We start from the raw sequence: 14,183 nt of genomic DNA, 5'->3' as shown, positions 1-14,183 counted from the left end.
GTCTAAGAGATTGCATTTCGCTGAGAATTCTTCAAGGGATCATCCCTGAGTTTTTCAGAAACTTTTACCAAAAATACACCACGAAAACTGCACGGAATCCCTACAAGGATTTCTTCCCGAGATTTCGCCAAGACTTTTCCCAGGGACTCCTCCCAGAAACCTTCCAATGGTGTTTGCCAGAATTCTTTCAGGGATTCCTCCTAAAATCCTTCCTGCATTTCTTTCTTGGATTTCTTCTAGAATTCCTCCAGGTATTTTTTCCAGGATTCCATCTTCCAGGAGAACTACACTAAATACTCTCAAGGATTTCTTGCGGATTTTTTTTTTTTCAGAGATTCCTCTCCGAGACATCTTTCTGAAATGTATCCCGGAATACCTTCAAAGGTTCCTTTTCAAAGTTTTCTCCCAGAATTGTTCCAAGAATTCCTTCGGAGTACTTCCAATGATTCCCCCTTGAACTATTCTAGAAATTCTCCCCAAAATGCTTCCTTTGATATTTCTTATGTTCTTCCTGCACACTACAGGGTTTTTTTTCATGAATTTCACAAGCTATCCCTCTAGAAATGCAACCAAAGAAGCCTCAGGGAATTTTGTCAAAAAATTGTTTAATTTTTCTTGGATTCTTCTTGAACTTGCTCCCAAGTGTATCCTCGGATTGATCCCGAACTTATTTCCGCACTTTCTCCTGGTATTCTTCCAAGGATTCCTCCCAGAATTCAACTAAACCTTAGTCTGCGAATATTCTGCTTGTTTTTTTTTCAAGAAATATTTCCAGGAATTGCTTTACACATAATTCTAAAAATTCCTTCAGGAATTGTTCAAAAGTATCCTTCCGAAAGCCTTCCAAGGATTACTCACGAAATTCTTCAAAGGAGTTCTCGCTTTTTTCCAAGGATTGCTTTTTGAACTCTTTAAGGTATACTTCCGGTAATTTTTCAGAGTTATTTCCTGCTCTGCCCATAGCTGCATATGTGTAACATTTGCAGTTTTTGCTGGTCAATGCCGTGGATGATCCTCATCCAAGCCGGCTACAGAACCCCCTTTAGATGTATATAGAAGCTTAACATGCATTATATTTAGAGAAACACATTAAACTTGTAGAGGCTATCAGTGGCGATTCCCTAACCTCAAATCTACCTGTGGACCGAGTAGACAATCTTGAATTTTTTAAACAAATTTGCTTGTAATAAGTAGCAAATGACGAGGATAGCTGCTTTCACTCATTTATATTTCAATTTTGCAATAGTTAGTTCAAACATAGTTTATTCGAAAGGCGATATAACGGGTTGGGACAAAGATGAAAAATACCAAAATACCTTTTTCCAGCATTCAAAAGAAAAAATATTGCTATAAAACATATCAATAAATTAGTGAGGTGTTACTTTTGTATCTCAAGAAAAAAAATAATAGAAAAGTGTCTATTATTCCTAGAAAATCGTCTATATCTTTTGAACGGAATGACGTAGCCACATTCTCCGCGCACGAAAATGTGCGTTTTTGAAAGCTCTAAAAGTGGTTCTTTGACGACTTTGATGTGATATTTGAAATAGAAAAGATAAAGCGAAAAAACTGTTTTGCCCAAATTTTAAGCATTTTCCCATAGTTTTCATAGGGTGACGCTAGAACAAATTGTTTTATTGCTCTAACTTTTTTGTTTCAATTTTCTCATCAAAGTTGTCAAAGAACCACTTTTAGAGCTTCCAAAAACACATGATTTCGTGCACTGAGAACAGAGTTTAAAATTTTCATTTTCAATGAGTGAAATTCAACGCGAATTTTGATAATTCTCAACTGAGGGTTCAAAATAAAATTCATTTTGGTGAATGATTTTTTTCACCTATTCATTCATTTTGCTGTCACTGACAATTTTCACTGAGAAATATAACTGGACCGCAACTCTCGATTATAGTTCCAATCACCTCAAAACTTGTGTATAGTAGTTAATTAGAATATTAATTATGTTCTCTATTTGTCCATTAAGTCGGATTGTGCGTCTGTTAACAGAAATTGAACATTTTACGACGTGCGAAAAAATATTCGTGACAGAGAATTGAATGAAAAAAGAGAGGCATTCAGCTGACAATGAATGTGGCCAGACATGAATGAAAAAATGAGAATGTCAATCTTCACTTTAAATCTTCGATTTTTTACTCTCTGTCTGAGAATGTTGCTACGTCATTCCGTTCAAAAGATATTGACGATTTTCTAGGAAAAATAGGCACTTTTCTACTATTTTTTTCGTGAGTTACAAAACACCTCTCTAATTTTTTGATATGCTTTATAGCAATATTTCTTCTTTTGAATGCTGGAAAAAGATATTTTTCATCTTTGCCCCAACCCGTTATATCGCCTTTCGAATAATCTATGATTTTTGAAGAAAAACGCTCATTACTTTTGAACCAAAAGAGATAACAATCGTCTCAGCGCACGAAACGACGCGTATCCAAATGCTCTACAAGTGTTTCTTAGGCGAATTTCATAAGAAATTGAAACTGAAAAAGTAAGAGCCAGAAAACCGGTTTTTCTTGAATCACCCTAGGCAATTCAGAAAAATATCTCCAGAGCGGTCAATTTTAAAGCTACAAAAGAACTGTCTTCATCAAACTTGCTCAAAATTGGGAGGTGTACGACTTTTCCAAAAAATGTATTCTTGCAAATAAGAAAGTTTGTTTTCCAATTTCTTAGAAAATATGGACCAACCTAATTTTCATATACATTGGAAAGACGGCCTTATTATTAGGAACAACTTTGTAAAAGATCATATTTGTCTAAAAATTGAAGGCGCTGAATGCATTTTACCTCGTAAATCTGGTTCATGGACCACTGTGCAATGAGACAATTAACATGATCTAGACTGGATTAACCTAGGTAAGTGATGCGGCTCTTGCAACGTCTATTTGAATTGTACATATTTTACAAACTACATAGAATAATTCAACGCGTCGACAACTAAGCTGACGAATCAATCAAATATTTATTTTTAAATGAGAAAAACACAGAAAAAAATAAAGTTGTGAAACGAGAAGCGATTCAATCGTTTTAACAGAAGCATAATATGACGAATCTTTCAATAATTATTGAGTGAATATATAAAAAATATTGTTTTAAACTAAATATATCATTTATTATTTTTGTATAATATGAAACGAGCTCACCAACTCAAGCAATATTCATGTTTGTGTCCACTTTGCAGAGCAAAACCGAAAGGGATCGAGCGATGGCTGATCTCGTGTGGTATACAACTATGATGTCGACTTAACACGAACTAATTGGCTTCTGTTGCTGACTGAACTGGCATCGCTAGATTGAAAAAAATAAAAACTGGTTGTTCCCCTTCATACTCACGAAACACCAACGCACATCACGAAACAACATCACGTGACATCACGTGAACTAATCGTCCACTGATTCAGTAACAAAAAATTGCTTAAGGACTTCAGTACTCTATCACTAGCTTTGCTTGTCATCCTGTGGTTTACAGCTGAAATTTCTCTCAGGATCCGCCAGCAACGAAATCAGCTATTTTGAAAGGATAATTCTTTCAATTATCGTAGAGCTTTTCCCAAGAACTATATCGAAATATTATCGTTGGAATGTGTCTTCGGAATTGCAAAAATGAGCCTCCCTGACTATAGTTTTTCCTACTTTCAGAGTTATTTCAGGTTAAAATAACATTCAATTAAAAACGAGTTTCACAAAAAAAAAAATTCAAGACAGAAATTTCTTTGAAAATTTCATCACAAATTCCTCCAGAAAACATACAGCAATTCTACAAGGATTCAAACAACAAATTACCCAGTCAACCAGTGATCGTATAAGATGTTGTATAAGATGTTAAAGTGGAGGCGATATGCGTACATTTTGCATGCACCTAAATGGACGCATGTACGCAAATGGCCTCCAGTTTATCATCTTATGCAACATCTTATACGATTACTGGTTGTCTGGGTATCTCACAGCTCGTTGAAGACTGTTTCATGAATTTTTCAACATCAATAAATATCTCCAAAAACTTCATTACAAATTTTACCAAGAATACTAAAAAAACCTCGTCGTCTATTAACCCTCCAAGGATATTGAGCCACCACACCACGATTGCGTAGTGCACGTTCAGCGCGCCTGCCTGGGTCATATTAACCCCAACTAGAGATGAGAAAATGATTCAATTTTGTGAGTGAATCGCTACCGATTCACTCTCAAAAAAGAGTCGACTCTTTTGACCGATTCAGTAACTCTTTTCCGTAACTTGATGAAAAATGTTATTTTTCGATGTTAGCTGACTCCTTTTTTATATGTCCAGTTTTCTAGCTCGCAAGGTATGGGCGTCGACTCAGCCATTGTTGATACAGGACAAAAAGTTCGCACTGATGTTCGAAAGCGGTTTATTAGAAGGTGCTTCAAAGCTGAAAATATGTTTGCGGTTATGGAAAGGAACATGGATAAGATCGTAGCTACTCTACTTACAATTCAGTGGACTTTCCGAATGTCCTATCCTAATATCAACCTTAAGTATTCGGTCTGCTAGACCTCCTGAAACTAAATTTAAGGTCGTAATATGCACGTATTTAAGCAGTCAAGATCTAGCTTACTGTATAGTACTATCAGCTTGGGCTATATAAATTCTCTCCACTAGTAGGTGTAACGGCTGCCTATAGGCTACCTACGAAAATATTGTTCATATAAATTCAATCACTTGTTCGTACCTTAATACCTACATACTTCTAATTCGTGAACCGGCAAACAATATTAATAAATTTAAACTAATTTTACAAATTCGATTACTTTTGATATTCAATATAAATAAATCAGTTCAGATGCAATGCATAATAATGCTTAGTCATTACGATCTATCACGATGACAGAATGACGTCTCAGGAGGTAGGTAGTATCCACGACCGCCTGTCAAATCAGGATTGATCCGTGTTGCCAGTTGGTTTCTCGCGCGCCAACAGCCATCGACGCAATAAATACAGGATACACAGATTTTCGTTCTTTCCATTAAAGAGTCGAATTACTAGCGCGAGCCGGCCATACAATATAAAAATGAAAAATGATCGAGTGGCAAAGATTACTTTGTTCTGTGTCTAAACATCACTTAAGTACGCAATTAATCCAACTATTTTTGCCACTTCTTGTTCTCGAAATGAACTTCAGTGAATCGTAACTCTTTTGAAAAGAATCGTGATTCACTCACTCGGTTTCGCGAATCGGTTCTTTGAGTCGACTCGCGAGTGAGTTATCCATGTCTAAGGGTATCATACTAGGGTTTATATTCCTTCCCATTTATAGCACGTAATCCGTGCAAAAATCACTTATCACACCTATGAGTTCACTCTGACAGGTTCAACTGAAATATTCGCGAAATGTTTCAATCAGCTGATTCATGCAACAATTTCTCTAAATCTGAAAATCACGGATTAGCAACCACACATATGGGTGTCACCCATTGAGTAATTAGTCTAAGACAGATAAGGGTTACCCCCTGCATTGACAAGATAAAAGTGCACATTTTATTGAATCATGAACATTTCACTGAGCCTTAAATATGTCGGAACGACTCAACGCAGACTAAATCCTTAAGTTATGCTGTTCATTCACAATGTAGTTTAAAATAACCTCAACAACAACCACACTCACCACAACTGATACTGAATCACCCATACCACCAGTGTACCGTTTAAATACCTCCGCTCATCGGAATGAGTCGAGTGAATTCACAGCTGCTTCTCTCCAACACACATGCGCGCGCATACAATGTTTCAAGGCCATCGTCAGTCGCCTTCTTATCTATGGTACTAGGTTTATAGGTTCAACAATGATGACGAATCAACAAACCAACATGAAATAGTACTTGTTGTCGTCATCATCATCATCATCGCTATAATTATCATGATTGTCATTGTCATCAGAGTAAGCATAATGACCACCGGAATGACAATGATTAACACTGATTGTGAAATCGATGATATAGGTGAACAAATAATAGGCGGTTCTAGAACTTCTTGAACTGTTCATAAGGAAGATCGTCAGTCTTAACTTATTTTCGCGCTGTAAAACGAATTGAAAACAAATCTCGACAATCACCTGTTGGTAGTTTATCAGTGTTCCGTATCGACCCTACAGGCATTGAACACTTTTCTGAATTAAAAAAAAATACTCGAACCATAAATTTGACGCCTGTTGAACGATAGCGCTTATCGCAAATAGCATATTACCAAGAGGAGAACGAATCCTACGCCTAATGATACTCCTCCACCGGAAAACCCACTACTTACTACGAAACGAACACTTCAAACGAATGACTTTGCTGATAAGATTGTTTTCACCGTTTCGGGCGGGGTATTGTAAATGCGATGGTGGCAGTTGGCAGAATCAACGACGTCCTATTTTATTTCACTACGTACATGTGTTAATTGATTTTGTTGATGGCGCGTATTCACAGACGAAAGGACGTGCCAGGTTGTGCAATATGTTTTCTCGTACAGCACTGACGCCCGCCTCATCGAAAACTGACTCAAATAGACGTGTTATTCAATGTTGCATACAAACTTGCATTAAACATTTCATTATCTAGTGGAAATGCGTCATCAACTAATCTGTGACGACGAATCAATCAGAAACCGATGATGACGTTGATGCGTTGCTGTTAAAACTAACAAACTTGGTGGAGTGAGGGTGCTGTCAAAAAAGCAGTACTAAGCATTCCCGAATAAGTCCAATCAAAATCGGTTCTCACGGCGGCCTACCAGCGGCACAAGGTCACACTTGTTTCGCTGTAATTCAAGCCTAGAAATCCTCACGCGCGGGCTCACGATGGCTGATGAATGGGAACGTGGACCCGGGATAATGCGAATCATGTTGTACCGTCATGAATGTGCTACCGATGTATGTCGTTTACCAATCTAGCTCTAGCCATAGAAGCCATGACCGAGAACTAGAGGATTTGTTTAATCGAAGACTCAACAACAAACCGCCCAACCGGGGCTGTATGGAGCTTCGGGAAAGCTTGAATAATTGTCCGTCCGTACGAACGCCGGTAACGCTGTTGGACTAGCGGCGGAGACGGCGGTGGCTGTGTTGTTTGGGAGTGAAATGCGATAGGTTCTGTGTTTGCTTTATTGATTCAATAATCAGCGTAATTTACATCATGAGGAACACGTCGCACAGTGATGCGGCTTCATACAAAAGGTGGCAAAAAGTCTTAACATGCATGATATTCGTTCAAAGCTTATAAAAACTTTATTATTTATTAGAGTAAGTTAAATAGAAGTCATGTTGACTTCCTATGGGCCACATTGGCCACTTTCAGGACCGTTCCGGAATCCTGGTTCCCCTGGGGAAGTGGACAATTTGGGAATGTTTTTTACCCTCCAACGTCCAAAAGGGAACCAATGGAGATAACAGATTGTTTTTTAGTGAGAAGTGAATAGTACAATAGAAATGTTCATTTCGCCGAACCGGTTAATTTTACCGATTCATTTTTGAACCGGTAAAAAATATTTTATAATTCCGATTAGAAATCGTTATTTTTTTTTATAATTTATTTTCATGGGAAATTAAACATGAATAAAATGTATTATTTGCGAACCGGTTTGCTCAACCGGTTCACTTTTGAACCGGTAAAATCAAGGATTTCGTCCAACTGGTATTATGCTGATGTTCTATACATTATGATGATAAACAAGTGGAGAATGCATTATTTGTTGAACCGTTCTGTCTAACCGATCTATTTTTTAAACGGTTAAATAATTAAAGTACACACTCAAAACAGATTTGTGAGCTCGGTAAAAACGCGCACAGCCGTGTGTTCAGCAAAACTATTAGCTGATGTCTCAGCAAAAAGTGACGTTTGTTAGCTGACTCTCAGCAAAACGTTTGCCGAATCTCAGCAATGAACTGTCAAAATTGCTGAGATCCCGGCAAAATTGCTGTTTGCTGATCGCTCGGCTGTGCAAATCTCGGCAGAAGAATGGAAAAATGCTGATATCCCGGCAATCTGAATTAAGTGTGTATATCTCTTGAGGATAGTTGTTTTATAATTACTTCTTATAGCTAACCTTCCACAAAAAATAAAATAAGTGAATTGGAAAACTGGTTCATTTTCGAACCGGTAAAATCAAGAAATTCATTCCACTAGTAAATGGTTGCCCATTCGACAAAAAAAAAGATAATTTTGAGACCCGGTTAATCAAAAGCAATAGTTTATGAACCGGTTAATTAATTTTGCTGTCCAGCTTGATAATTGTTAATTTATTTTTATGAACGATTAAACATAGGACCAAAATAAGTGATAAGGAAAGCCGGTTCACTAACCCGATAAACTTTTGAAAAGAATAAAAAAGTTCCGCCTGTGCAATGATAGATCAACGAAACTAAATAATTTTGCAAACTGGCTAAAACCAACTTAGTTATGAACCGATTAAAATAAATTATTGTTCAGTTTGAGAAACGTTGAAGTTCTCCTATATGAAGTTCTCTTAAATGATCTGAAGAACCAGTTCGTTTGACCGTTACACTTTTGAACCAACTAAAACAATTTCGTACCAATACTTAGTTATGTATCTATATATATAAAAATGCAGTGGCATACGTGGGACCGCGCATAACTTGCGAACGAAAGGTACGATTTTGGTCGTCTTTGTTTTGTTCTGTTAGTTTTCACCCAAGGAAGGTTTATGAGGCAAAAAACGTAGAAAAATTGAGAGTTTTTGAAAATTAGGGTTTCAGACATTTTGAACGGGGACTGGGACTTGGCAAGGGACTTGAAACGTCAAAAAACGCAGTAGGCAAGACAAAGTTTGCCGGGTACAGCTAGTTTATTTATATTTTTCATAAATTTCTAATATTCATGAACACAAAAAAATTTTGAATCAATACTAAAAAAATATTGTAAAGAAATATTTTTCGAACAGCTATCGGTAAAATAAGCCAGAGCATAGAGTTATTGGTTAATGCTTGAGGAAGTGGCGAAAATTAGGATCTATCTGAATTAGGCAAAATATCCGATAGAAAAACAAAAACACGTAATTACTCACACAGGACAAAAAAAAGTTTACCAGAAGTGTGTAATGCAAACAATTACAATACCTGATATATTTAACATGGATTAATAAGTTCAAGTATTTTGTTTTTTTTTTTCATTTTAGATACGTTGGTTTACAATTTCGATAAAAACAACTTCCTTCTATTTATTGGCGTAACGTTCCAGCTTCAACAAAATCTGCTCATCAGCTTCAATTAAAGTTCTTTAAAGACTTCCGTAGTTATTTACTGAAAATTGTCTATGCCAAATTACCTTTTTTTTGACGATTGACACATTCCACGCGTTACGTTTTGCGTGAATATCAAACTTTTGCTTGTTGATAAATTCATGCCAACCAACTTATCAAAGGATCGGATTTGAATATTAGGATCATTTCATGCTTTCTAATTAAAATTGGTCCTTTTTACTTCGAGAAAATCAAGGAACAGGACCCAAAGGGACACAATCGCAATTGAAATTTTAAATACGAAAATATTCTGGAACGGTCATAAATCGAACACAGACTACAATAACTAAAATACTTTTCACACATAAAAATGTTAACATTCTACAACAAACATCGGATCTGTTATGCGCTATGGTAGCTGAGCCGATACAAATGAATAGAAACTTCTTTAATGTAGAATTTGAGAAAATGTTGGAAATAATTTAGATATAAAGATGTTTTCCCATTGACCTCTCGTCTATGTATGAGTTGCTTGCATGGCTCCGTAAAGCTTCATGACGTCTGAGCCTTGAAAATAAAAAGTGGAATGATAAAAGATAAGAAATGGTAGCAATACAATCGTAACAATTTGAAGATATACATGTATCTCCTTTTATTCTCAAAATAAGTAAAGCAATACGCTAACTATAAGCAGGAGGTCAAATGTTATTCAACACAAGGGCTTTCCGAGGGGCTTTCTAGTTGTTTCTTTGCCGAAAAACATATGTTGCGCAAGTTTGCGCAAAATAACCCCTAGGTTTTCTGAAAGCTGACAAAAAAATCTTCAAAATGAATATAGCGTCAAATGTGTACAAATGTGTGCTCATATTTGAAAACTTAGAGCAAGTTGGTTTTTGTTTTTCCATACATTTTATATGGGAGCTTAAATTTCAAGTATGATTTACACCCACTTTAAAGCTCTGGAAAAAAATCAATTTTTGTTCAATCAGCACCAAATTTTGAAAATAGACTATTCAAATGTCGAGAAAAAATGAAAAAATACATTTGAATCAAAATACGTAAGTTGATTTTTCGACTTTTTTCCGCCCTCGCATCACTGTGCGTCGCCGGCCAAAGCAAAGTGCGATTCTGGAAATACAGGTTGGATTGTGATTTATGTTAGGTTGAGCTCACATCGTGCCCCTAATATGCAATGTTTTAGCTATTTTTTTTTGCCAAAACAAAACATTTAACATTACACTTAAATGTCAAAGTGTAATAATAAGAGAGACCAAAGTAGAGATCCGAAAAGGAGCGAAATTGAGTAAGGAAGTTAAATGAGCGAGGTGTAATAAACAATGTTCATGATCCATTGTTACAAAAAAAAGTTTTGCGGAACACTACAAATGCATTGTATCCAACGTTGGGCGACATATTACGGGCAACTATTAGCAGAACCCTACAAATGCACATTTTATTTTCCGTATAAAGCCCCACGTTTGGAACATTACAAATGAGCGGCCCAGAATCAAAGGGGTGTAAGTGACCATTTTGTCGATTTTGAGCTGAGCATATCATAAAATTCGTCAGATTTCAAGCTTTTAGGAACTTTTTTAAGATTGTTTCTACGATGATTAGAAAAATTACAATAAATCAGAGAAAAAAGTGTTGATTTTGAAACTCCATACATTTTGTATGAGAAGAAAAATTGGTCAAAAACTTTAAACCTCATTTACTCGAAAGTGGGATTTTGTCACTTACACCCCTTTGCTTCTAACCCCCTCAAATGCACAAAGCACAAACATTCAACACATAACATAAATTGTGCCCAGTTATCTAAATAGATAACGAAGTCCAATCCCCCAGGATGACGAGGTTTCATTATTGTTCTTGGTCCATCAGTCAATCCTGTAATCCCGTATTTCTTCTGACGGATTGCCTTTTCGTTCGCAGAGTTCGATGCTTACATAGTTTGATCTAGGAATTTCTAATCATAAGGGGGCAAATGTCTACTAAGAATACCAGAAGCATGAATGTCACTATTCCCGGCCACGTCCATTTTTACCATAACTTGGGGTAGAGACAAGAAATGTTTGTGTAGAATTTGCTTAAAGAGGACTTCGACTCAGTAACACCACGTAGCACCCTCATAGGAACTACGGAGTGGGAGATGGGGAGCGATAAAGTTCAAGGATTCGTCTACAAAGATGGCAACGAAGTCAAAGAATTCGATGTTCTGTTACTGTATAAGGGTAACTCTCGTTGAGACCGTCCCACTATTTACACCATGTCTTCAAAAATGTTTAAGGTGGCGATTTTCTGAAAGTCAACCCCCAAAAAGTAAGGAAAATGTATTTGGTTAATCAAATTGGTGGACCCCCCGTTAGTTAGAGCCACAAGCATTTTGGTGAACCCCTCGATTTTGGTCAATTGTTGGCTCATTTAAACCGTTATAACTCGAAAGTTTCGCCAGAAACCACTTTAAAACTATAGGTTGTTGGAAAGAGAAAAGATAGAGGTACTCTTTGCAGTTATAAAAAGTTTGGTCGGCCATATTGATTTCGGCCGCCATCTTGAATTTATGTACCAAAACATTTTTTTCACCATGTTGGCAACCACCGATTTTCAAATTTCTTGCGTCAATCGAAAGCTGGGACATTTTAACACAACATATCGAAAATTTAGAGATGTATCTTTTTCCTATCAAAAGTTATCTGCACTTTTGTAAATCATGACACGTTTTCTCCATACATTTCCAAGCGCACCGGCAATGACACGCAACAGCATCAAAGTTGGCGCCTGCTTGTATACACAAACGCACCTGCAGCAAAATTAGGGCAAATCGGAGGATCGTTCTCATTTTTAACTGTTTCTCAACGATGCGGGCAATGCTTTTTAAACTTTTTTGGTGTTTTGAAAAGCTGAAACTTTCAACTTTTCATTAGTGGATTCAGATTTAGAAAAAAAAGTTCGTAAACACTGTGAAATAACGCTGCATTTATGTAAACAATCGGCACCTGGCCCAGTGCGCAAAAGTGACATGATTCACAAAAGTGCAGATAACTTTTGATAGGAAAAAGATACATCTCTAAATTTTTGATATGTTGTGTAAAAATGTCCCCGCTTTCGATTGACGCAAAAATTTTGAAAATCGGTGGTTGCCAACATGGTGAAAAAACAGTTTTGGTATAAAAATCCAAGATGGCGGCCAAAATCAATATGGCCGACCCAACTTTTTATAACTGTAAATAGTAGCCCTATCTTCTCTCTATTCAACAACCTATAGTTTTTAGGTGGTTTCTGGCGAAACTTTCGAGTTATAACGGTTTAAATGAACCAACAATTGACTAAAATCGAGGGGTCCGCCAAAATGCTTGTGGCTCTAACTAACGGGGGGTCCACCAACTTGATTAACCAAATGCATTTTCCTTACTTTTTTGGGGAGGACTTTCAGAAAATCGCCACCTTAAACATTTTTGAAGACATGGTGTAAATAGTGGGACGGTCTCAGCGAGAGTTACCCATAAACAATTATGCTTTTGCCCAATAAGACACACAAGCAGAACCGATCCCTTCTGACAGGGTCATCGGAACTTTCAAATGTGTTTATGTTATAAACTCACAGAACCGCGAAAAAAACATTAACAAAATGAGAACGGGACAGCGAAAAATATTCATAATAGAATAATAGCTTGAAACGAGCTCACCAAATCATAAACACATTCAAGAGACAATTTTTGAGTCACTGCAATAGACCTTTTAAAACCCATACGAAAAATTATTAAAGGAATCTTTGAAAAAATCCTGTAGCAATAACAGGATGGATATGTGTATAAGAATCCTGGCGGGGAACACCTGTGAAGCAATCCCATCAAGAATTTTTAAAGGAATCCCATAAGGCATTTGTGGGAGTCCGCTTGAAGTTCCTCCATGAGTTTCTTCAAGGCGAATAGTACTTTCCAAAATCTTCAAGGAATTTCTGCTGGGATTTCTCTTAGGATTCTTCTAGAAATTTCTGCAAAGATTCGTCCAAAAATCTTCTGGATCAGTCATGGATTTCTTCAGAAATTTAGTATTCCTTGTCTTGAGATTATTTTAAGAGCTACAGCTGGGATATTACTAGGGTCTAGGACTGCCATTGGGATTCCTCTCTAGACTTTGATACCTGCCGGGAATACGTCAGGAATTCCTGGAGGACTCTGAAGAGCAATAATTGGAGATATTCCTGTTGAAAATGTTTGGGAAACCTTGCCAAGAAGTCCCGAAGAAATTCAAGTAGGAATTTCAACAGTTATTACTGGACGTGATCCAAGAGAAATCCTTGAAGAAATCTCTAAAGATTCAAAGCAGGACTTTCTGGAAGAACTTCAAGAAAACTCCTTTGAAGAAAGGGAGGAAAACTTGGAGAAAATTCCTAGGAAAAATTTTCAGAGGAAGAATTTCCTAGAGGAATTCCAAGATTTAGATTTTTTCAGGAATGCCTGATGGATTTCTGCTAGAAATTTCTGCTGGGATCCCTCCATTGATTTCTCCAAGGATTCCTCCGGAAATTACTTCGAAGATTCCTTTAGGGCTTTCTGCAGGGATTCCTCTAGGAATTCCTTTAGGAATATTTCTAAAAAATCATGCTGAGATTCCTTCAGGAACTCCTACCAGGATTTTCTGAAGGAATCTTTCTGAGTTTTCTCAAGCACTTCCAGATGGTATTTCTGTAGTTATTGCTCAAAGAAGACAGCGACAAATACTCAAAATAGAATAATAGCTTGAAACGAACTCACCAATTTATAAACGCATTCACGAGACAATTTTTGTATCACTTTAAAAACCCCCTTTTAAAACCGCTACGAAAAATTATTGAAGGAATCTTTGAAAAAATCTTCGTAGGAATAACAGAATGGATACGTATAAGAATCCTGGGGAAAACCTACGAAGCAATCCCATAAAGAATTTTTAAAGGAATCCCATAAGGCATTTGTGGGAGTCCGCTTGAAGTTC

At 36.8% G+C, this 14,183-nt stretch overlaps 1 protein-coding gene and 1 long non-coding RNA gene across 6 annotated transcripts in view; both read right to left on the bottom strand.

Moving 5' to 3' along the window:
• Nucleotides 1–14,183, bottom strand: part of LOC109403647 (zinc transporter foi) — a 102,630-nt gene that overhangs the window by 36,981 nt on the left and 51,466 nt on the right. The gene's annotated exons all lie outside the window — the stretch shown is intronic.
• LOC134287302 (uncharacterized) lies at nt 4,337–4,945 on the bottom strand. The gene is made up of 4 exons (XR_009997203.1): nt 4,720–4,945; nt 4,590–4,660; nt 4,465–4,536; nt 4,337–4,403 (listed from the first exon to the last, which is right to left on the bottom strand). It is a non-coding gene; the product is annotated as an uncharacterized LOC134287302 (long non-coding RNA).

The sequence above is a fragment of the Aedes albopictus genome, chromosome 2 (assembly GCF_035046485.1).
Source record: "Aedes albopictus strain Foshan chromosome 2, AalbF5, whole genome shotgun sequence".
Lineage (NCBI taxonomy): Eukaryota > Metazoa > Arthropoda > Insecta > Diptera > Culicidae > Aedes > Aedes albopictus.
The sequence above is the reverse complement of the archived record's forward strand: the minus strand, read 5'-3'. Positions and strand labels throughout refer to the sequence as shown.